The 24,531-nt window shown below is 42.7% G+C and overlaps 1 protein-coding gene across 2 annotated transcripts in view; it reads right to left on the bottom strand.

Annotated features, from left to right (window-relative positions):
- The window catches only part of TMEM178B (transmembrane protein 178B), a 235,207-nt gene that overhangs the window by 33,033 nt on the left and 177,643 nt on the right, over positions 1 to 24,531 (bottom strand). The gene's annotated exons all lie outside the window — the stretch shown is intronic.

A 24,531-nucleotide genomic window follows, 5' to 3' on the forward strand; every position in this document is an offset into this window, starting at 1 on the left:
GCTGGAGTGAGTCATTTCGTGCTCTGCAAGTGGGGAGTGAGTACTATATCTGATGTAGATGCATTGGGCTGACTTGTTTTTATTTCATAAATAAAGGGAAAAGATCCCCAAGACCTAATGTAATGAACCCTTTAAATTAAGATATGGCTGTATCACATATTTGCCTTCTGCAAAAAGGATGGGACTACTGGGATCCTTTCTCTGGCATGTGCTGGGAAAAAAAAATCTTCACAGCTGTTTTTTATGTGAAATCTGGGCAAGGAGACCACCTGGCAACCAAAATAGCAAGGACTATGAGAGATAAAGGGCGTCTTTACACCCTCAAATAACGGAACAGATGGGGGCAGCTTCACTAACGTTTGATCGTTCCCTGGCTCCCCTTCTCACACATAGAAAGTTTAAGCACTGGTATGTCAAAAGTATACATGCAGGAAAAACTCCAGCCAAGTCAGCTCTCCAAACACTTGTTTCCTTCTTGAAATACTTCTATTTTTTCTGGGTTTTTTTGCATATTTCACTTTCTTTCCAGAAAGAGAATGCTTGTGACAGGGAAGGAAGCCTTGAAAACTGTGAATCATCACCAGTCTCTGTGGCAGCTTTTCTCCTTGGCTGGCCTTTGACTGTTTCTGAATGTCTGTCATTTTTTACCCTTTTCCCATAGTTGATCAAAAGCATCACCAATACCAGCAGTGATATTTGTGAACAGCAATAAATTAGCATCATCAGAGACTTTTAAAACCCCTTATCCAAAATGCTAACTGTCCACCAGGTCTGTAGGTGTGTTGAGACAGAATGATTTGATTCAGTGGAAGGCAGTTTACTCAGGCCTGTGTTCATTATAGCAGTTCTTATGGAAGACTGAGTTGCAGAAAGCAACCTTTCCCTTGAAACTAAAACCAGTTCCTGTGGCTTGTCACTGGATTTTGCAAGAAGTCTCTCTCTGACACCTAAAGATTACTAGGCCTCCTACCAGTGGCCAGAGTCCTTTAACAAGACACGGGTCTTAAAACTACTATTTTCATCTTAGTTTTTGTGACTATCTCGTCAAAACAAACCAACAAACAAAAACTCCCCACAAAGCATTTGAATGTGTTCAAGGAGGATTGGTACAGAAAAAAAAAATCCTGCAGAAACAAGAATGCAACGCTAGAATCTGTTCCTTGGGAATTTCTCAGAGTGCTTTCAAAAACAAGCAGTAAATGGTAGCAAGCATCTTTGAAAGCAGAGATTTTTTTCCCATTTTTCTGTCCATGAAGGCCTAGACCCATTTGAAAGACAGATACAACCAGAAGATGTTTGTAGTAGTCTTGCTTGGGCCAGCTTTTTTTAGTATCAGGGGGGCTACAGGGGTGGCTTCTTTAAACAAAAAGAGTTGCCAGAAGCTTCCCGTGTAGCTCACAGGGTTAGGGCCAGTCAATTCTAAGCTGGACCCTGCACAAAGATTGTCATCTTTGACAATAGCACAACACGTCTCTCAGAAGTCCTGCACAGCTGTCTGTGTCAGCTCTACAAATACCTTCCATTTTAACTTGCAACTGCTGGCTTGCTTCTCCTAATGGAAACATACCCTAACAACCTGCTTTTAATGAGTTGAATTTAAATAGCTTTATTCAGCTGCGACATGTCAGTAACTCCTCAGACCTACCCCAATGACTAGCTGATGGAGACGGTTTTCATAGGTCTCAGGGGATTACAAGAATCCCGACATTCTATATACCAACTACAAAATGGGATTTGCCCCACTAAAATCAGTGTGAGTTTTGCCATTGAACAGAAGAATTAAAATAGCAGGAACAAGATTTCTAGGCCCAATTTTGAGGTTTGTTTCCCTTGACCTCTTTTCCTGATGAAACCAGAAATTGCCTTTCTATCAACACAGAAAAATCCAGTGTGATCTTAACTCTGGGCTTACTCTGTCTTTTGAAAAAAACCCAGAAAGCTAATCTCTGACAGATAATAACACAAAATTCAAATTCTTTATGAAATACTAGTTCTTGCAAGTTCAGTGGGCTTAGTTTAAGATTGTCTTTGCTTAGGTTAATTGTAAATCTGCTCCTCACAAGCCCATCCATTAGGGCTCATTGGAAAGAAATAAAATATAAACTTTCTTTTCTGTTCAAAACCACCTTGGCTTTGCTCCTGCCACAACCTTCCTCGAGGGCAGCCCTTGCAAACAGCACTGCTGGGAAAGGGGGTTGCAAAAGTTGGTTTTGTAAATAGTCTGCAGTTGTCCAACATCTCCCCTGTGCTCCTCACCTGTCAAAGACCATAGGAAGTGCTGGGAAGAAGTCTATCCAAAGGGATTCTTTAGTGGCAAAGTACTTGTTGCTTGTATTTGCATCATTACTCTCAGGCTGTTTAGGGAGGAGAAGGCAAGGGAACAGGAATCTACATTCTCTGGATGTAAACTGCTGTTAGTGGTACTTTTAAAGATTTCTTTTCCTTTGGTGAGGTGCTCCACATGGAAAGCACAACGGTAAAGCAAAGATTTGCATTGTGTACTGGAAGCAATAAATAAATTCCTTCTGCTAATTTAGGAGCAAGGAATGCCATATAAAGAAACAATAGCTCATCAGTACAAATTCATGGGGTTTTGTCTGAGTTTAACTGGCATTGATATGATCTTTCCCAAAAACATCTGCAAAGGTAAAAATGCTCATGCTTGGTCATGTAACACCACTTCATGACATTTGAGCACATCCTTATTCATTTTTAGACTATGAAATGAATGGTTTTCTACACCTCTTCTTCCTTCAAAAACCACTCTGAGTAGCTGCAGCATCTCAGGATCACATCTTGTCATAGCTCACACATGTGCACTGCTTAACTGATTCTACAGTTAAGCCCCTCCTGGATACCCAGCCCAAGGCCTCACACTCTAGCAAAGTGCACAGAAAGCAGAGGTATTATGAATCCTCCTTCTCCACCATCTAATAACCCAGGCCTTTAGAAATGTAGCTACAGGGTGCAAATAAGGAAGGTATTACATTGCTTGTTCTGTAAGACTTATGATACAGAAGTTAATTTTGAATGCCTTGCCTCCATGACCAGTAGTTTAAATGATTTACTGCACAGATACCATCATCACTTGTGGGTGAAAGTGCAGTATTATCTTTCTACTCATGTTCTTTTTTATATTAACAGACTAAAAACTATGTGTTAACATTTTCCCCTTGGGAGTGCTTTCCATCCCTAACACTGCTACAGGTACTGCTGCATGCAATAGGTACAGAACCCAATCCTGGATCATCAGGCAGAGAATACAGGCATGATGTTCACATAGGCTACAAACAACAAATTTCTTGACTGATAACACTGGAGAAGGGAAAGGGAATGAAGTAATCCAATTCCCATGACTGAAATTGAAATGGTAAATTTGAAAGCCACAAGCTTCGTGAATCATGATGAGAAGAGAAACATTAGCATTTTAGATAACATCCTTAAAACAGACACACATTCTCATAAAACAACATGCATTTCCTAAAAGCATTTTAGTGTTCTGCTGGAGAATATTAACTCTAAAGATTTTCTGAAGATAAAGAAAGGCAGGAGAGCTGATTAAGATCCATTTCTTTCCAGGCAGCATGTTGTGGAAGGTTCTCTCTGTCAGTTTTCAAATGCCCCTGACCTTCATTTAACCCTGATATCTGTCCGTCTGTATTTGTTATGAGTAATACAGTAATTCATGCTGTTTGTCACATCGTGGAAGAAGTTTCACACCCCAGCAGCTGCAAACATAACATGCTCTGAATCAGTGTTGCTTTTTGAAAATTTCAATATGCCTTTTTGACTTCTGATGTTCTCTCCTTTTACTTGAAATTGCAAGTCATGTTTCTAAAGCAAGGGCTTGGTCTTCTTGTTGGTATCTCTCGATCTTCCTTTCCACAGAGGAGTTTAATAATACTTCCAAAATATTAGAGATTTCTTTCCTAGCAACAGATACAGGAAGGAAAATACAAGCCTCTTGTGAAAGATGGGGAAACAAGATGAGAACAGTCAACCTGCTCACGGCTACATGAAAAGTTGCGGTGAGGAGTAAAATTGAATCTGTATTATTGGGTTTTCTGGCCAGCCCTTTAACCACACAGTACTGCTTTTGTTTTTAGAATTTCTTGTTCTCAGATATTTGTTACCAGATCAAACTACAGTGTTTGTTATCAGACCATCAGAAAACACAATGCTGCTGAAAATGGTGTTTCAGATAGTCCATCCTATATCTCCTCTGTTCTTCTCCCAGTAGAGAAAGTCCCATAGGGACCAAAGACCCTGAGGTCTGTATTCAGACTATCTGAAACAGCTTAGAAGACATTCTGGGCATAGTGCTGCTCTTTCCTGAGATGCCCCAACGAAAGGGGAAACCAAAAAAGAAAGCAAAGATGTATTTCTGTGCCCCTCTAGGACAAAATGTCAGAATATGGTATCACCACATGCAGAAATAGACTAGGATAGCGTAGTTCTTTAGCATAAGCCTTCACTGCAGGTCACCTTGATCTGTAACTCCTGTACTAGATTCATTCTCATTTATCTTTACCAGTGTGAGATTAAAAACATTTGTACTTGAAAAGAGACTAAATTGCTCCTTTTTCATCTTGTTCTAAACAAATATATGTATTGGAAATTGTTCAAGAACTGCACACAGCCAAGAGTACAATCTACTAGATTTCACTAAGCTTTGCTTAAATGACTTCTACAGCAGCACCGAGGTATCTTTCTCTGATGTTATCCCTTCTCTTACCTCACCCCAAACCCTCAGGGGAGGTAAGATGTAAAATTGGGCAGAGATGTCTTCTACTGAATGCCAGCCTTAGCCACTCTCAGCTACAATGAGCAAGTATCAATGCAGATGATTTTGAGTGGCACCTCCTGGTTCTCACAATGCTCTCTGCACAGCTTAAGACAGTATTTTGGATGAGGTTGGCAAGCAGAGGATGAGGTTTTAATCTTCTCTTTCTGCTTCAGGTATGGAGAGATAAGGAAAGAAATATGTATTAGTCTACTTGAGACTCAGTTAAAATCTCTGAGTGTCTTCTACTGAATCATGTGGCAATCCAGTCTTCAGTTTAAAGATTACTCTCATGCAGTCACAACAAGTATGACCCACTTCAACAAAAATAACAGTGGATTATATTTATATGTAAGTATTGTGCACCAGAGAGTAAATTGGAAATACATGTGCCGCAAAAACGTAAACTAAACTGCAACCCTCTCAAAGTTGAGAAAAAGAGCAGCAGAAGGCCCTCACAAAATGAGAAACTGCCACTTTGAAGGGTTCACATGAGCCTTCATGTCACAAGAGGTACCATGGTGTTTATAAGATACACATGTAAATTCTTCTGAACCAGAAAATCTCATCACCTTCTCTTGACTAGAGTTTGTTCGTTGTGTGATGAAGTGTTAAGCATTTGGTTGCCAGCGTGTATGAGCTTGCCTGTATAGATGTGCTGATAGGAAGATTAAAAAACTGACTGTAGTCTGTGCTAGTCAACATGTCCCTCAGGACAGGGTGCAGAATGGACATCCTGATACATGATTTATTCTTGTCAGGACAGATCGTCTATCTGGGTTTCTGCTGTCAGATTTCTTAAGTGTTCTTACAGTTATTTAAAACAGAACCAATCACAAAAGGAAGGTGCCAGCTGCTCACTTTGTCCAGTCTTCCTTCATAAGAAATCCCACAACTTCAGAGTCAGGTGAGCAGTTCATCACAGGAGGAATGAAGTTCTGTGTTCTGCCTTCTGCAAAAGCTGACACCTTCAGAGGTTCATGCTGTCAAACAGCAAACTCCATATGGCACTGCAATTTCTTGTCTCCGATGAACCTTCTCAAAAAGCAGCAGCGAGGGAAGGGGCATCCCCAGCCAGGTCACACACTGGTGTGTCACTGTCTGAAAGTAATTCCTCCAGTATTTGGGAAAATTACTGGAGCCTACGAAAGCAACATCTGAAGCTTGTATATCAAGTCCTGATTTTACTCTAGCCTATTGCTCATGTAGAGCAGAGAGGAGTCATAACTGAAGAGATCTCCCTCCTAGATGAGGGAGAGATCTAAGGAGTCAATAGAGAAGGAAGAAAACAAAGCTTGTTTAAGTGCAAGGGGAAAAAAGTGAGAAAAAGTGTTTTATGAGGCTGAAAAGATGGATCTGTCTTCAAATGACCTTATGATCTGAATATTAGAGAGGTCAATGTGTAAAAGAGGTGCTTGTACAGCCGAAACTTAACCCATCAGATGCATTTCTTCTGTAGAATTCAGAAAACTTATTTTAGGTCTTAGGAGAAAGATGGCTATGAATACCATCCCATAGAAGGGTGCAGTCTTTTGCTCCAATTCTACTTGCCCTTCTGCTGAAAAAGAATTTTTTTCCAGAGAAGAAAAAGGATTTTTCATTACCTGCTGTGAGAGCAGGCTAGAAAGGGAACAAAAGCTTTCAGCCTGGAGAAGAGGAGACTGAGGGGGGATCTCATTAATATAAGTATTTGAAAGGTGCATGTCAAGGAGATGAGGTAACACTTTTCTCAGTAGTATTCAGTGATAGGTCTAGTGGTAATGGACAAAAGCCAGAACACAAAAAGTTCCACTTAAGCTTAAGGAAAAACAACTTTCCTGTGAGAGTGAGGGAGCCCTGTCACAGACTTCCCAGGGAGGGTGTGGAGTCTCCTTCTCTGGAGGTTTCAAAACCCACCTGGATGCATTCCTGCACAACTTAATCTAGGTGGACCTGCTTTAGTAGGAGATTAGACTAGATGATCTTTAGAGGCCCTTTCCAACCCCTACCATGCTGTGATTCTGTGAAAAACTTTGTCCTTACAACCCCTGATGTAGTGGGCCAGAGTAGCTGAGCCTATGCCAAAGCATTATCCCACTCTACTCCTGTACTCTATCCTACTTTACCCTGCCATATCCCAAGCCATTCCCTCCACCTTCTCTGATTCTGGATAGGAAATCTTTTTTTCTCAGAAAGTACCTGAAGTTGATTATTTATACTCACTCTGATATTCAAGAATTGATCTTGAAGAGTCTTTCTCTCTCCAGATTTACTATCTTTTAGCACTGTAATATATTATCACCTACAAACATTTCCAAGCTTCAGTTCCAGCAGAATACACTTGTAATTTGCTCAGTCAACCATTTCATTCCTACTCTCCCTTTCTATTCCCTGATAACAGGGAAAAAAAGTCTTAAGGCACCTGAATTTTGGCCTCCTTCTTCATATTCATGACTTTAATCCTTCCTGCTCCTGCTAGGTGAGGCCACACAAAATAAACATTTCCCAGTTGTAGCGTGCCAAGAGGCTTTTTGTTAGACAGCTTTTACGGATTATGCAGGTGTTGAAGAAATTGAGGTGCATGTAATAAAATGGCTTCTGCTCAATTTCAATGGGAACTCTGGGACTTTGTCAGATCAGAGCTCTGCTTTTTTTTATTTTCCTCTCTTTCCATTCCCTTGAAGAATCCAGGGAGTACACACTTATGCTGAGAACCTCTTAGTATGATCTTGCTGGGGAGGAAGAACAACATAGTCCCTCAGCACCACGTTAGCCTGGCCTGAGAGATCACCTTGGAGGTTCTGAGGCACCATCTCCCTGTGCCCAGCACCTCCAGCCTCAGTGGCAGTGGGAGAGCACAGATAGGAAGCCCAGTCTTCTAAATAGAAGCTTTCTGGCATTCTCCAGTGGTCTGGAAGAATGTAATGGGCTCTGGGTTTCAGGGCAAAGGTGACACCCTTTGTAAAGTGCCTTCAGTGCTGGTGAGAAGCACTGCTCCAACAGCATTGAAGACTGAACTACTCCATTGATCACCGCCACTGAGTAGAGTGCACAGGAGTTGCAGGGCTGCAGAGCAAGATGTCAGGTCAGGCTTCACCATGCAGCCCTCCCAGGGTGTCACAGGCACCTAGAGACACATTGGGAGCAAGCCGTTTGTCATGCACCTGTTCTAGCAAAGAGAGCATCTAGAATGAAAAGCTCTGCTTTCTCTGAAATCAATGGGGCAGTAAGTGCTCCAAAACACTCATCTGAAAGTCAGACTTTCTCCTGTCTCTCAGTGGTGCTGTGGAAGCCAGTTCATCACTTTTTCTTCAGGGGCATTCAGATAATAACGATATACAGAGTACAGTAAGAGTTATGTGAAAATCATTTGGATACAGAAAGCCCTATATCCTATTGTATATAGTAATGGGTTTATTGTCTAGTTTACAAAAGTCTTCTTCCATGGCAAGCAGACTTTGCACTGTTACACTCTGCTGTTTATAAGTCAGCCACCATAACAGTATCTACATGTTCACTAAATACATGGAAGCTTATTAAAATTGAATCATTAGTTAGTATCTCTTGAACCTCTTCTTGCAAATGTGGCCAGAGCTCATCAAGACCAGTAGGAAGCAGAAGAAAAAAACAGCCATTTTTTTCCTCCTTTTTCCTTTTGATGAGAAGAGAGGACAAAACCAGATGGAAAGTGGAAGTGAACGACGAGCAAAATTAAAGAAAAGTTTGCATTAAATATGACTAATGGACTGTCACAGGACACAAGAAATATAATTGTATGCAAACCTCCAGTATCGGGCAGTGTTAAGGGTCTTTTGTAAAATGCAGATTTACCCTAAGCTCCTCCTGAAGATGAATTGAGTTGGAGGCTTTCAGGAATGGACCACAGGAGAAGCAGGAGGGATAATACAGAGAGAGAGAGAGACTTGGTAATGCCTCTTCTGTTTTACCTTCTTCTCTCTACATTTGACTTCCCTCCTCTGCTGCCTCAGCCCAGCCCAGCACCAAAGGCTTGTTCACACTCAGGAGCAACTAAAACATTCTCTGAAAGGTTTTTCTTCTTTTTCAGCCACTGTCCCAACCACTGGCGCAGTATTACGCAGCACAAGCCTGAGAAAAATGCCATCATAAAGCATTCAGAGCAGCAGGTTTGATAAATGGCAGGCATAAAAAAGGCTGGAGGTGGAGGGATGGTATCTCTGCCTTATCAGTGCCCCAGCACTCTGCTCAAACATACTCATTCTACAGACTCCAGCATTTAACATTTTAATTCAGAAACTCTGAAAGGTGTATTCTTGTTTTTTAAAAAGCCTACTTAATGCAAGTGAGGCTGGGCTGGGGGGTGGAAAGAGAGAAAGGAGGATGGGGTAGAAGGAGGGAGGAACTACAGAAAGACATAAAAAGCTGTGAGAAAACACTCTCCCTTATGGAAAAATTTTGATTTTGAAGTTTACTCTTCTATTAACATTTAAATTGAAAGGCGTTTCTTCCAAGCTCCACATAGGAAACCAGAAAATCTGCATTTAAATAGATACCATTTAAAAGTGGGGAAAAATATATATCAGCATTGAATGCTTCTCCATTTGTCTGAAAAGAACTTCTCTTATAGATGATTATTAATTTTTTCCCTTCTTCTTTGTGTGTGCTAAAAAGAGAAATTGGAAGTACATTAAAATTCTGCTTGGCACACAAAGGAGAGGGGGTGGGGGTGGCTGCTTAATTGCCCAAACCCCAGGTTTTGAGCTCATAAGAGGCCTCTGTAGCCTGTAGAAGGCAATCCAGTCTACTGCTACAGATGAGGTCCTGGTGCCACAGTGCCCATGCCTGAGGGGCTGCATATTCCCACGAAATGCCAAACGTGCTGGGGTCATCACCACAGCCTTCAGTCCCAGATGGAGAATCAGACCTCCCGCAGTTTTGTCGGATACCTCTATACCTTCACGTGTACCATCTAGGTGTGCCAATGCCAACATGGCCATGTGCATCCCCAAAACATACCTAAGCACAGCTGTTATGTGTGGTATTAACTGGGATGTCCCAGGAGGTGAGCTCACAGACAAGAAGTCAGTGGGACTTGGAGAGGTTGTGCTCAGAGGGTTTGGAGAGAAGTCCTGGGCCAAGAAGTGACATCCACATATTGATCTACATTTTACACTACATACATTTTACAACCAACATCTTGTGGGTTGGCACCTGGGGCTCTGCACAGCCTATCACAAACCCACAAACCTTGTATGACATGTGCATCTGGTGTTTTGCACAGTGCTGCCTCCCATCCTTCAGCTGAGAAAGAGCAAGACCAACTTCCTGAGCAGGGGAGAGCCGAAATCCCCAATGCACACATGATGAGATGGAAATCTCGAAATTAATAAAGGTAATATCCTCAGGTTGCATGGAAGTTTTCCCTACCTCCTGCCCTCACCTGTTCGTCCTTGCCTCCTTTCTGCCTCAAGCAACCATTCTGAGGCTCATCCTGACCAAGTTCCAGGGTCCCATATCACATATGTTGGCTATTCATGCACATACAGAGAAAGTGGCAGGGGGTGGAGTAGGGAAGTTCCTGCCCTGTGAAAGAGGGGTCTCTCACCATCTCTGTCCACCACAGAATCCCCATTTCTTTTTTTCTTGTTGTTGTGAACTGTGAAATCAAATTTTGCCTACCAGCAGCACTCAGGGAGCAAAAAAGAGCCACCTGCTCATGGTGCTGACTCTAATTCCAGGGCATAATAGGCTTCATCAGCAGCAAAGAATCCCTGGGACAATCCAATTATTAATATTAATTTCCCTTTTTTCTACCTCATTTTCAATCTCATTTCTAAAGAAAAGGTCAGACAGATACTACCCCCCAGTAGTACATTATTGGCCACCTCGAGGGCCTTTTCTGCCATGTCAAAAGAAGAACAATCTGGAGCAAAGGAGGGTTGGTGTCCCAGAGGCTCAGCTGCAGACTCTGGTGGCTTTCCCTTTTAAGGCCACTGGTCTGAATCTAGGTCAGGCTGGCACTGGCTGTAAGCTACAGTCCAAAAGCTGGGTAGTGGTTCCTGTGAAATAGCAGCTCCATATAAACCCCAAGGACAAGCACCTACACCGTGCTTCTATGCTTTTTAGAGATTAATGGCACAACACAGATTTAACTTTTTGGCAGGGTCAAAGCACTTCTCCTCCTCCTCTTGCCTCTCTAGTGGATGTCTCCAGTGCTTCCAGATGAACATTCGGTTGAATGAAAAGACAAAAAGATGGACAAGCCAAAGGAAAAAAATTAGGCATGAGAAGGGCGTTTCGGTGACCAGGATACTAGCAGAAAGTCTATAAAGGTGCAGAGAGTAATCTCCACTGTCTCATAGACTTGCATAACAAAAAAAGTCACATTTTCTGTGCCTTAGTTCTCATAAACTGTGATGACCTCATCTAACTAGATGGTTTTGAAAGTTAATACATTAAAGATTGCAAGCTAGGTTCTCTGCAATGATGGCACCAGATAAAACCATATCACAGAACCACAGAATCACAGAGTCTTAAGGGTTGGAAAGGACTTCAAAAGATCATCTAATCCCATCCCCCTGCCAGAGCTGGACCACCTAGAGTAGGTCACACAGGAACTTATCCAGGTGGGTTTTGAATGTCCCGAGAGAAGGAGACTCCACAACCCATCTGGGCAGTCTGTTCCAGCGCTCTGTCACCCTCACAGTGAAGAAATTATTCCTTATATTTCTTTGGAACCTCTTATATTCCAGCTTGTACCCATTGTCCCTTGTCCTATCATTGGTCATCATTGAGAAGAGCCTGGCTCCATCCTCCTGACACCCATCCTTTACATATTTGTAAACATTAATGAGATCACCCCTCAGTCTCCTCTTCTCCAAGCTAAAGAGCCCCAGCTCCCTCAGCCTTTCATCCTAGGGGAGATGCTCCACTCCATCATCTTTGTGGCCCTGCGCTGAACTGTCTCCAGCAGCTCCTTGTCCTTCTAGAACTGAGAGGCACAGAACTGGACACAATATTCTAGATGTGGTCTCACAAGGACAGAGTAGAAGGGGAGGAGAACCTTTCTTGACTTATTAACCACAGCCCTTCTAATACACGCCAGGATGCCATTGGCCTTCTTGGTCATGAGGGCACATTGCTGCTCATGGCCATTCTGCTGTTCTCCAAGACCTCCAAGTCCCATTCCTCTACACTACTCTCTAGCAGTTCATATAAGCATGTTTGTTTTTTTCAGTGGTGACTTTAAATAACAATCAGATTAAATCTGAAAAAGCACAGAGATCAAAATAGGCAAAACATTAGCTCTCATCTGTATACAGGCACCTACAAACTTGGGAAGAGCAGATATATGTCATGACTATTTCTTGGGACAAATTGAAATCACAGAACCTAGACTCACAGTATCCCAGTTTGACACTGGGTTCGCATCACACTCAATTTTTGCAGCATGATCCTGTCTCTAGTCACTGGGTTAGTGAAGACAAACATTTGTCACTCAAAATCTGAACAAATTTGGTCAACTTGCTCTTATTACCTCTCCATATCGCCCTCCCAGCTTGCTTGAATCTCATAAGGAACAGCCTCATTCTTTCTGGGGTCTGTAGCTATTTTTTCCCTTATGCAGATGGCAACCACTTTTTGAAAATATATACATGACAAGAAAAAATGTTCAGCAGAAGAAGCAGGTGCCTGGAAAATGGATTCCCATTTGTCCTTCCCTCCCCCTCTCCAAAACCCAATCATTTCCCTGTTAATAAGCTCACTGACTATAATGTGGCACTAACCTTTCGCAATTGATGCCAGTGACATTTTGACAGGTCCACATATGGGCCTGTCGAAAGCAGAAAGAATATAAATTTGCAATTTGGTATAAAGCTGAGTGAGGAGCCAAAGCAGTTTGGAGGAAGGAGGAAAAAAATGCCAACCAGCCAAACAAAAGCCCACTGCACAGATGTTATGCACAGCCAAAAGGAAAAGCACATCCACAGCTGGATGTAGCCCAGTAAATACGTGCCTGGGGAAAAAAAAGAAAGCCTTAGGCATCCATTAAGCCCAGTCTATCCTGAGATACCTCCCAAGAGATTTTCCTCACATGGCAACTTGAGGGAAAGTCTTTCCTAGCAGAAGGGAAATGGAACACAGCATTCAATCTGTGCAGACTATATGGTTAACATCAGATGTCACTGGACCTGGCAGTTGGTCTAACGAGGAATCTTCAATATTTCCACAATGTGATCAGTTGTAAGGAAACAGTTACTTTCTAACGTTCTTTTGTGGAGTGTCTTTGAATTTACATTTGAGGTATCTCTGCACAAAACATCACTGACAGCTCGCAGATTGGCTCAGCGATTCGCACACCCTACGTATTCCCCAAATTACATCTGTATTGAATCCCATAATATTTGGCTAACAAATGACTTTCAGAAAGTGGTCCAATTGTCATGTGACAAGATGAAGAAAAGAAAAATGTTGCACTTAGTAGTTTGTTCAGGTGGTTAATTAACTCCCCCCCGTTATAAAAGACAATCTTATTCTTTCATTTGGCTATGGCTGGTTTCTGCTTTCAAGCCATTATTGCTATGTGGTGAGGTAAGTGATGCTGGCATTGCTCTCTTTCTTTCTGATCCCTGTTTCAGCAACACTGAAATGACTTTTGGTTTTTTAGCTGAAATAAGAGGACTGTGGTGCTTACCATGGTTTATTGATGCCTCGGTGGAAAATGTGGGAATGGAGTTGCTATACATGTAAATAGTCATGTGGAGTAATGGTATAGCTGTTGTGTGTGGCTAACCAGCGCTGTAAAGTTACTATTTAAATATAACCATTTGTTTGAATTCTCTTTATGACGATGTGTGCACTCTGGGCAGACCAGGCAGCACATAGGTCCAGATAAGCATACCTCAACTTGCATCTGAGAGGCAACAGGGTATGCCCTTTCCATCTCCAAAAACACAGAGCCAAATGTGTGCTGAAGAAATAATGGTAGGGTAGCTGCTGGATCACTGGCTTAACCATGCTCATGAGGAGTGTGATGCCTAAGACCTTTTTGAAGTAATGTTACTTGATAGACAGGGGACTGCAGACAAAGCTGGACCATGTGTGAGTGTTTCATGCAATTGCAGGATATAGATGACTGCTTCCAGCACAACATTTCTAAGAGGTTATGCTTGATGTGATTGGGAGGAAGTGATGAGCTGATAGGGATCAGAAGTGCAGGATGTTCTGAGAACACGCTGGATTTTACCACGGCATGCTTGATCTGCAGTCACTCACCTGTCAGGCTTCAGGAAACAGCATGAAGTTGTTTCCAAAGCCAGTATACCATATTTAGCTCTGACTGCTTCTGGCAACACTTTGCTTCATCTGAAATAACTAGTAGCATCCAACTTGGCATGTGAGACTACTTGGTCTCATCAGATACAAACAGTGGTTGTTGTTTGGTCACAGCTCTGCAAGCAAGTAGCATTTCCCCACATGGCACAGAGTGAGACCCTGCCTTGTTCTAGAAGTGCTGGTGACACAGAATAGCCCATAGGTATTAATCCAAAGCTTTCTCCTCAAGTCAGCTCATTCCCAGTTTTGCAGAAGGCCTCCCTGGCCTACCACCCAGTTCCGACACCTCCTTCCCCAGAGCGCCTCATTTGCTTCTCTGCCTTCCTGAGCCACTAAGGAGTTGTGCTGCTATTCCACACTTTTCAGCAAAGATTCACGCTTTCACAGGCTGCCCTGATGGCAGCCACAGTGGAAACACTGGTTAGTGGCAGATTTTATTTTGTGGCAAGCATTAGCACGCCTGCTGCTGCTCTCTCTACAAAAGCCTACACCAATCCAGCACAGCTTTGGGAGGTTTTCTGTAAAATGATCATGCATCAGTAGAAACTGATCAGTTTAAACAGCCTCTGCATGATGACTGATAGAGTAGGAGGACAAAAAAATCTTGCACATGTATGTGGTCTTGTAAGGCTTGTTACCTTTTCACAGAAAGTACCCCTTGATCTTTGCTAAGGAAACAGTGAGAGCTGCTACTGTGGCAGTCCTGCAGGCAGCACCCTGGCTGTAGTTCCAGGGTCCAACACAGCATTGTGAGGCCATGAGATGGGGCTTGAGGTCTCTGAAGGGACTGATGCTTGCATGGTTGACAGAATAGAAGGGGTTTGATTCCTGAGGGTACCACTGTATGTTCTACAAGATTATTCTGAGGTCACCTAAAACCAACAAACAACTCGCTCAATGCCACCAACAGACCCTGGTGGCATTCCTTCATATCGTGTATTTTTCAACTGCCATCCCAAACCATGGATTATTGTTGCCGCCATATATCCATAGAAACTGAAGTTCCCGAAGTCTGCAGTCTGCATGTCAAATTGAGGACAAAGGGTGCTATCTGACTTTACCCTACCTACATCATCAATCAGTCAGGAGCAGAGCTGGTTATGTGTTTAGAAACATACAAAAAGAGAGATGGGAAAAGAGGTGACAGTTACAAGCGTTTTGCAACCTGAACATGACGTTAACATACGCATGCAGTATATTCTGTATATGCAGTGTTCACAACATCAGGTGTTTATGCACAACTCCAATAAATTCAACAGCATTTGACAGCAGTTTCACAAAACTAGTCAATGATAGAGGAACTTGTCATGAAAAAGATGGCCCCCGTGGTTCCCTGGCAGCGGAGCACCTCAAAAGCAGTGCAACAAAGTGTGCTTGTAGTTATCTGCTCAGTTCTGGTTTTCTACTGGTCTCAAGCTGCTACAGAAGAGGGAAATTTAAATATGGCTTTAAAAAAACTGTTGACATGCTCCATATAAAAACCCAAAATGTTTAGTAAAGACATTTTCTTGTAATAAAATGTCTGACTTTTCATTGCAAACAGCATTTCTAAAAACTGCACTTACATCAAAAAGAAAAAAGGAATCAAAAAGGTTAAGTAAGACAACCAAAGCATCTCAATTGAAAAAAAAATTCTCTGTGCTGCTCCAAAATAAATTGTTGTTCATTTTGTTTTAAAACTTCCAAAAGGCACCTGCAGCCCTTCCACCATGCTGTTTTATTCACTTTGCCTTTCCAGCCAAAAAGCACTCTATTTCAACAGCTCTGTCCATCAGTGTAGCACCTGAGCAGTGTCAGAGGGCTAATAATATCACTGGCAAGAATGAGAAGGCTAAACTTGCAAGCCAGGCTTTGACAGGCGAGTAAAAATGGAATTAATTCTCAAATATTTTGTTTCTGAGATGACATTTGGTTTCATTTCTGTGCCTACCCATGAGTGATTCAATCGATTTGGGATCTGAAATCCTTGTAGCACATTTTCTCACTTTTAAGAAGCTTTTCAGTTCGCCTGTGCTGGTTGGTTTGCTCACTTCCTAATGGGTCTCTCCAGATCTGATGCACGATGTTTGAAGCTGTGATGGGTACATATGCAAAGGAGGGGGAACAAATGGAGGGAAAGGCCCACTGTGCATTGCTAACAGTCACTCATTTCCAAAAAGCTGTGGTTAGGAGATTCCTAATTCAGTTAATCTCTTTGATCTCGTCATGCAGTATGAACTATCGAAAGGTAATGAAAAAGTTGCAGGCAGGTTTGCTACGTTTGCATATCAAAACACATGCCTCAGCCTGGTGCAGAGCAGGAGACATATACAGTAAAAATCCACTTTTGATAGACGGAAAAAGCATCTTTTGACTGGGAAAGAGCAGCTTTCCTCCCAGCCATATGTGTAGTGCTCACGTATGTGCAACGAGAAAAGCAATGCAGAAAACTCACACTGTTACAGGAAGCTATGCATTCTGGGGCCAGGATCCACATGTGCCGCACTCTGCCAGGGTGCAGGTGTGAGTTATCTGCCTTTGCCCCATAGTTATTAGCAGTAGCACAGAAGGCAGAGAGCTATACCTCAGATGACAATGCTATGCCCCATAAAAAGCCTATCCTGTCAAATGCTCAGTTGCTAAAAGGGGGACACATTTTATCAGGGTCCAGGATCTCATTCTCCTTTTCTTCAACTGAGGTCTGTCCGATGAATGCAAATACCTGCATTTTAAGAAAATATACCACCCTTCCACTTACAGCTGCCAATCTGCCCCCTCCGACTACCTCCACACCTTTCCTTCTATCTGTTCCTCTATTCCCATCTCTGGTGCAAGTCCCTTCTTTTTCTCTACCTGCTCTTCTCTGCCTCTTAGCGTTCTGTTTTTTCACCGTCTTTTGCTCCTCCTTTCTCAATGTACACCTCCCTTCCCTTTCTAACATTCCCCTATAATTTCCTCCCATCTCCTTTCTCACTTTCTCTAGGCTGACACATCTAAACATCCTCCTGGTGACTTTTAAGATACCTGAAAAGCTGTAGTCAGGTATTAGATTCCTTATCAGGTCAAAAGAAAATATTAGGGAAGTCAGTGGCCAGATGGAACGATTGTGATTCAGTGCAGACAAGAGCAACATCAGTCTTTACAGTCCCAGATGAGATTTAAATTGTTGGTAAGATGCAACATCATTGATTTTCCACCTTCTCCCTTTGTGATATCTCTCCAGGACTGAGATAAGAAAGCTTGGGTGCCTTATCTCTGCATTTCTTGCCTTAATGTAGTTGCTTTCTCTTATGCATTAACTTATCTATAAATATCCTGGATTTCTGCTGTTTGATATTGTCCTCCACTATTTTTACTTTTAATTTCTGATATTCTTAACTGTAACTTGATGTTTAGCTTAGCAATTGTGTTTGTTTTAATTATTTTCTTAAAAATCACATATAATGAGCTATGTAGGAAAGCGAAAGAGAATCCTGCCTTCAGGTATTTCTAACGGCTCGATGAGTTGAAGTACCAGCTTTACTTCATTCCTCCTAATTTAACATTATCTAGGACATGTTCACTGTGTTGCTGTAGTGTCACACACCTTAAGCATGCTAGTGACTTTGGCCTATCAATGTTTTCATCTAGGAGTTCCATAAATGAGCCCACCACCACAGCAAGGCATGTAGAGGATGCTCAGCCAAGTTTCAATATCTTGGTGTTCCAGTCTCCATTCTCCTCATATCCACATGCCAGCTACAGGGCTGCCATCCCCAAGCCATGGTAGGTTTCTGAGTCCTGGCACACCCCTGCCAACTGAGATCTCTTCCTTCAGAGGAGGAACATTCCCAGTGCCTCTGAGTCCCTGCAGCCCACTGTTCAGCTGTGTTCAATAAGCCACGTGGCAGCTGCTTGGGCTCCTTTGTCTGCATCTCCAAGTGACCACAGTCTGGCAGAGACCCTGATAACCACAGCATCTAGACACAGCAATCATTAAAAACTTAGCTTAATTACATCCTAATTTCTTTACATAGAGCCTACGAGCAAGATTTCAATTAACTTTAACTATATATAAGTTCAATGCATCTCTATTATTCCATTAAGATGATTTGGGATGAGACAAAGATAAGCATAGATGTTAATATTCTATAAAGTGTAAGATTTTTAATTAATTTTAGCAAAAAAATTAATTATCAAGTTATTTATAAAGGCTCATAGAATTCATTTTCTTGTCAGAGTGCACTTTCTCTACACTTGGGATACATTTGTTCTGTCTCTCAAAACAGAGATCCTGAACCCTTTTTGATCTAATCTGTTCTTATCATGGAGTCATAATCAGCAATCCTTGTTAAAAAGAGCTTTGGAATCCTCAAATCGAAGACCCATCAAAGTGCAAAGTCCTATTAGGGTTTTCAGGGAATATTTTTATTAGCATCTGAAAAGCAAAATAAGGTTTAGCTCAGGCTGCAGCCTGTTTGACTGAACCAAAACTCTGTTTGCTGGGACTAACAAATGGAAACATGCCAGAGCCTTAAAATGAAGCCCCTTTAAAGTCAAGCTCTGCTATGGCCCATTACAAAGTCACCACATCCCTGAGACAGGATCTGAAGCTCTGCTGGCGCACTATTAAGCAGGCATTTTCAAGCAAAGAAATCCATGTGATAAATCTGAAGATGAATCTGACTTTGGATTCACTTAGTAAGTGGGCAGCTAGGCTTCTGGAAATGCCTGGTCAGGGTTTGCTAGCCATTAAAGCTCTCCCCTTTGCTGGCTATGTCTCAATTTTAAGCATGACTGCATAAGCAGCCACAAGCCTCCCATGGGCTGTAGCGCTACCCGCCGCTGTTCAGCCAGTAGCCAAGTTTCCTGGCCACAGAGCTGTCACTTAGAGGGATGCTCAGAGCCCAGAGGTGGCATCTTGTGGGCCTCACACAGGGATAGCCATTGCCCACATGTAGGTAGGACAGAGTCTGACTGCATCCAGAAGTAGTTACATTTATTAGGGATATTTCCCAAACCATGGGCACATCAAAGTCCCTGCCATCTCCCCACAGATGGTTTTGAAAATACCTAAAGGATGTGCTGCAGAGAATGCTCCACAGGAACCATATTTCTCTCTCTGGTGCATGGCAAACACACTTGTACCACTGGGGTTGGTGCATTGAGAAGCCCCATTCCTGATGAGCCCCCTGAGCCCCTCACCCCAGGCAGGCATGGTGATAGAAGGGAACGGATGAGCTCTGGGGTCAGAGGTTGTGTGCCTTGAGGTAGCCATGCTAGCTGCCACCCCTGTAATTACTGCTGTTAGCAGGTTGCTATGGAAGTTTACTCTCCCTGGAGATGTCCGGGCACAGCTCAGAGAAAACATGCTCAGAGAAGATGAGGAAATTAAGGAGGAGGAAAGGAAAATGCAGATGACTGAAGGAAAAACATTGCCCATCGAAACTCCCCCGAGTGTTATCTCTTTGGCCAGAGCAGACCACACTTTAAAGTCAGCACTCACTGACTGTGTGTTTTGTCTCTGGAGAAATGTTCATCTTGGCATGACTAATACAACAAGCAAACCCAGCACAGCAGAAATGTCACTGAAGTCCCTCCCACACAGGACCTGTGATTATGATAAGCGAGCACTCTTAACCTGCTTCATCTTTAATTGATAGCTAAAGAAAGTTAGGAAGGAAGAGGAAAAATATGCAGATTTTCGGCATCTTCTTGACTCTCAGTAAAAACACAGCTTCTGAAAAGCAAAAAAAAAAAACACCAAACCAGTGCACCAGGCAAGTTCCACTCCCTTTGTACTACGGATTCTCAGCTTCTAAGTGCTGGAGAGAAACAGAGAAAATTCCTCGCACAACCATACCTCCTGATTTGGAGGAGAGTGCAAACAAGACTGACGGAGAAATTTAGTTCCCAGCCCACACCAACTGCTGCACTGGTGAGGAGAAGCAGCTGGGGGGAGAAGCTGAGAACGAAAAGTCTTTAAATGGGTTTTTGTTCCTCCAGAGTCGCAGGAGGTGAGAATCCATAGCCTAGGTAAATCTGGATGTAAAACGAGCAGGGACCCAGCTGGAATCAGTTTAGTGATATAAAGACACATAGTCTTAATTAAGGGAATTGTGATTTCCCAATGAAATCCCAGCAGGGCGTCTGACTGCCTGATCAAAGACTCGACTTTCTGATGGAATCTTAAGTGCATGAACCATGAAATTACTTTTTGAAAAGGGAACATGCAGCACAAAGAGGCAGAGAGAGAGGGGAGGAGGTGGAGGATGGGGAAGGAGGGAGGGAGGGGTGGAGGTGTAGGGGGGGAGCTGAGCACAGCTCCAAGTGATGCTACTGGGAGCCTCCATTTCCTCCCTCCAAACAAAGCTAGAGCGGGTCAGGCTGGAGAAAAAAAACAATGCCACATTGCCAGCAGAGTCAGCATCTAAAATCATTACCCAGACCAATGAATAAAGACACATTTCTAATTTGCTCTTCAACATTTCTTAAAGTGCTTAGTATAATTTGGGGGAAAAGTGGTTACTTTTCTAAGTAAATTCCGTTTTTCCTACCCCCCTGCTCCTCCTTATTTACCATAGACTAGACAAAGATAAAGCTATTTCTGCTCAGAGCCTGATTTTCTAACAACCCCAGAGACCAAAGAAAGAAAGGCTCTTCTTTTTTCTTTTTTTTTTTCCACATCAACACAACAGATTTCTCTCCAGTTTGTTGCATAGGAATGAATCAATAAGAAATGCTTCAAACTATGTGCTCCAAAAGATTTCAAGCTTTTCAACAGACAAGGGAAGAGTTTTAGATCAAATCCCAAAGCAGGCAAATTCTACACGAACCGCAATTATAATGCTGTGGGGCCCTGAAACATGGAAAGCTCTGTAAAGCAAGACACAAAGTTGACAGAACAGACACAATCTACCAGTTTCACTTATCATGTCTGTACTGCATGAGCATTCCCACAGCGCTCAATCAACTTCCCAAATCCCATCCCTTCACGTAGTGGACTCAGCACAAAGCTATGTGAGATTAACTCTGGACAGTCTCAGCTCTGTTTCTGAAGGCCTGGTGAGGCATCAGGAGGACATCAGGTTTCTGAACATCTTACACAGGTCTTCTCTACTCTGATATTTAAGTGTGTACTTTTTAAAAAGATCTCTCATTGCTAGACAAACCCCAGTGTAGTGATTACAGGAACTATTATATCAGAAAAAGCCAGCTATCGCTTTGCTATGACACCTTCCTGAGAAGTGACTAGAGTAAGTGCTTCAAAGCAATGAAACACCCATATGCACCTGCTGTGCAGGGCAGGACTCCATTTAGTGGAAATATATTCCCAAGCAAACGCATTGGGCTGTTTTACTGGTCAGGCAACAGCATGGACCTAATAAATCACAACTGGTGTATTGATGATGTGCCAGGATGTAAGCAAAAGAGAAAATAAGCAATCAAGCCTTATGAATTTCTAGCTGTGTTCAAAATATCCGGAGAAAAGCAATGGATGTGGTAAAATAAAGATTAAACCAGTGTGGGAAAACACTCCATTTTCAAGCATCTCCAACAGTTTGTGTAGCAAAAAGCCTAAATGTTTCTAACAAGTGGCTGCATAGCATGGAGGGTAGCTCTAATCCTAGCCAATGGCATAAGGAACATAGTGCCTTCACTTTTCCCCAGCTCATACTAATGTTGCTAGATCTAAAAGGAAAACAATTATCAGCATCCTTTGCTGAATCAGTCTTAAAGATCTGCTTCAGGACTGTGTAGCAGGTTAAAGTAGCAAATAAATGGGTCAGAGAACTCAGACATTTACCCTAATTACGCTGTTTTGACGTGTGGGTATCTCACTTCATAACCCACTCAATAAGTGTCAGTCATCCGATTTATTTAGTATAGTATGATTAGCTATACAGTGGCTGCATACTGCTCCGTTTTTGAGCCTACTGCAGGCTTCCCCAAATCAGAAGTGGTTTTCCTGGACACGGGTTCTTTGCTTTGAATGGTGGAAGAGGTTTTGAAATTTGCATTGGTGAAAGAAATATTTCCCTTACTGCTTTTTCCCCCATAACATCTGCTATCACTAGACCCCTTTCTGCACAGCTTCATCGCCGTGGGATGAAAAAGCCTCCTTTACCACAGCTGCAGCCACCAGCTCCCTTTTGCTCAAACACCTTCTTACTTCTCCATCTTTTCAGTTTTCAGAGAAAATTACTTTCTCTCTTGCCTCTTTTCTCTGCTACTCTTATTGCATGCCAGCTGTTGCTGTGCTCTAAAATTTTGAAGGGCAAGTTTATATAAAAAATACAGCCCAAAGTATAAAGGAAGGTGTTTTCCTGGAGAGTATAATAAAAAATGTGAGGGTTTTAAGGAGGATTAACAGCCATTTCACAGATGCTGCTTCATCCAAAAGACTTCCCTTCTCACTCTCAGAACAGGCTTCACAGAGAAGCAGCAATTCACAAGCTTGGGTTTTCCAAGCAGATTCTGTGTTGCGCTTGAGGGGCTAATCAGAAAGACCAAAATGCACTATTAATTTGTGTATCTTGAGTCATAAATTGCTGGCCCTGCTATTCATCCCCAAGCATGCTTGAGACCTAGAGGAAAGTATCCCAACATAACAACTCATACCAAGTTCTCATCTCAGTTGCTTTCTTTTCCAAGCCAAAGAGCAGTAGGTGGTTGCTCAGTGCCAGGAGGAGATCTGAATTTTAGGTTGTCTTGACAGAATCCTCTATGCCTGAGACTTCATGTTTTCTCAAGGCTTTGGACTCAGGAATGCCCAACACCAACTCTCGAGCCATCACACAAGCCATGAGTGATTGGATCTGGGTAAGGGTAGACCAGCATGGCTCCACTGACCCTGCAGAGCTAGAGTGCTTCACAGCACTCACAAAACACAGCTAGATCTGGGTGCACGTGACCGTGTACACAGCAACGGCGCACACGGAGTTGAAATATGTTGAACGTTGAAATCTGAGACTGTAAACCATGCCGTCTTTGAGAAGCTTCTTTGGAAGGCTTCCTAGTCCTCTTATGTCTTTCTGCAAAAAACTCAAGTGTCCAGAATTTTGTAATGCCACATGACAACAGGACCAGATCAGCAGGAGGATGGTTTCTGAGTTAAGGCAATGAATGAATATATTGGGAAATCTTGTTCCTGGTCTTCAATCCTCCACTCAGGAAAAGTGCACTTTCCTTCCTCCTTCAATCCCATAGTATGAGGCTTGTCTCCTTTTCAGATGCTTTAGTTACATCAGACAATAAAAAGAAATCCCAAGAATGAATTGCTCCTGCACTTCACAGACAGTGGGATTTTATTCTCGTCTCCTGGCTATGTATTTCTGAGTCCTTCTGTTTTCTCAGAAGAACTCTATCAGTTCAGACCTCAATTTCTCCTCTAAAGAAAATGGACTGCTTGTAGAGAAGATGTGATCAGCAGTCACTCCTTGACCACAGCTTCTAGCTCTGCTGGAGTTCATACCTGTTTCTCTCATCTGCAGAGACCTCCTCTACAGCAGATTCCCCTTTCCCTTCTTTATAGAATGAAAAAAATCCTACTCTGTCCCTCCCCATAAACACTCTGCTTAAAATCAGCACTTATTGTAGCTAGTTCGCAGTACTCAAAGGGCATTAATTGCTTTGGGCTTCACCTCAGAGCTGTTGAATACTGATAATAACTGGTTTGCCTGGGCTTACTGCCTAAATAGCTGATAATTACGGCCCAAGAACAGCAAGGAGCATGCTGTCTTTCTGCCATAGCCGTCTGTCTATTTGGTTTGCTAGGCATCTGTCCACCTGACTCTAGGCAATTGTTCCTATTTCTGCTTGACTTTCTTCTCCCCCATGTTGCACTCTCTTTTTAATATATTTTGCTTTTCAATCTGTCTTTTTTGTCTTTACCAGAGCTCTGACATCTTTGATCTCTTGTCAACAGCGAACAGAGCGTACTGGCTACACATTCAGAGATCCAAACGTTGTATCACCCCCCAGAAGCAGCTCAGGATGTGACAGGTGAAACGTCAGAAACAATTACAGAAAGAGAGAAGCTTTCCAGCCCCATGGGGGAACCATCCGGTCTGCATTCTGCGCTTCACCTCCTGACTCTGCGGGAACGGGAGAGATGACCTGAGCTGCCGCAGTACCCATCCAGACAGACAGGTGGAAAGAAACACAAACATACAGGCAAGATGTTGAAGATTTGCAGGACTAAAGGGGAAGGTGCCCTGCAAGGGAAAGAAGTTGGATCCTCATTTTGCCTCCTCTTTAGCTGTGACACGATGCAGTCATTTCTGTGTATGTAAGACAAACGTGCCCTCCTCAGAGGCATTTTTCATGTAACCTCATTGCTCTATTGTGACCATCTGCTCCCCCACCCTTGCCAGGCTCCTGTAGATCATGAGGATCACTGTACACTGACCAAGGAGGCAGGCGCTGAAATGGAAGCACAATGTGACAAGTCAGAAGGGCGATGGTGGGAATTCAGGCTCTTCTGTAGCCTGCTG

This window comes from Colius striatus, chromosome 1 (genome assembly GCF_028858725.1).
Source record: "Colius striatus isolate bColStr4 chromosome 1, bColStr4.1.hap1, whole genome shotgun sequence".
In the NCBI taxonomy this organism is placed as follows: domain Eukaryota; kingdom Metazoa; phylum Chordata; class Aves; order Coliiformes; family Coliidae; genus Colius; species Colius striatus.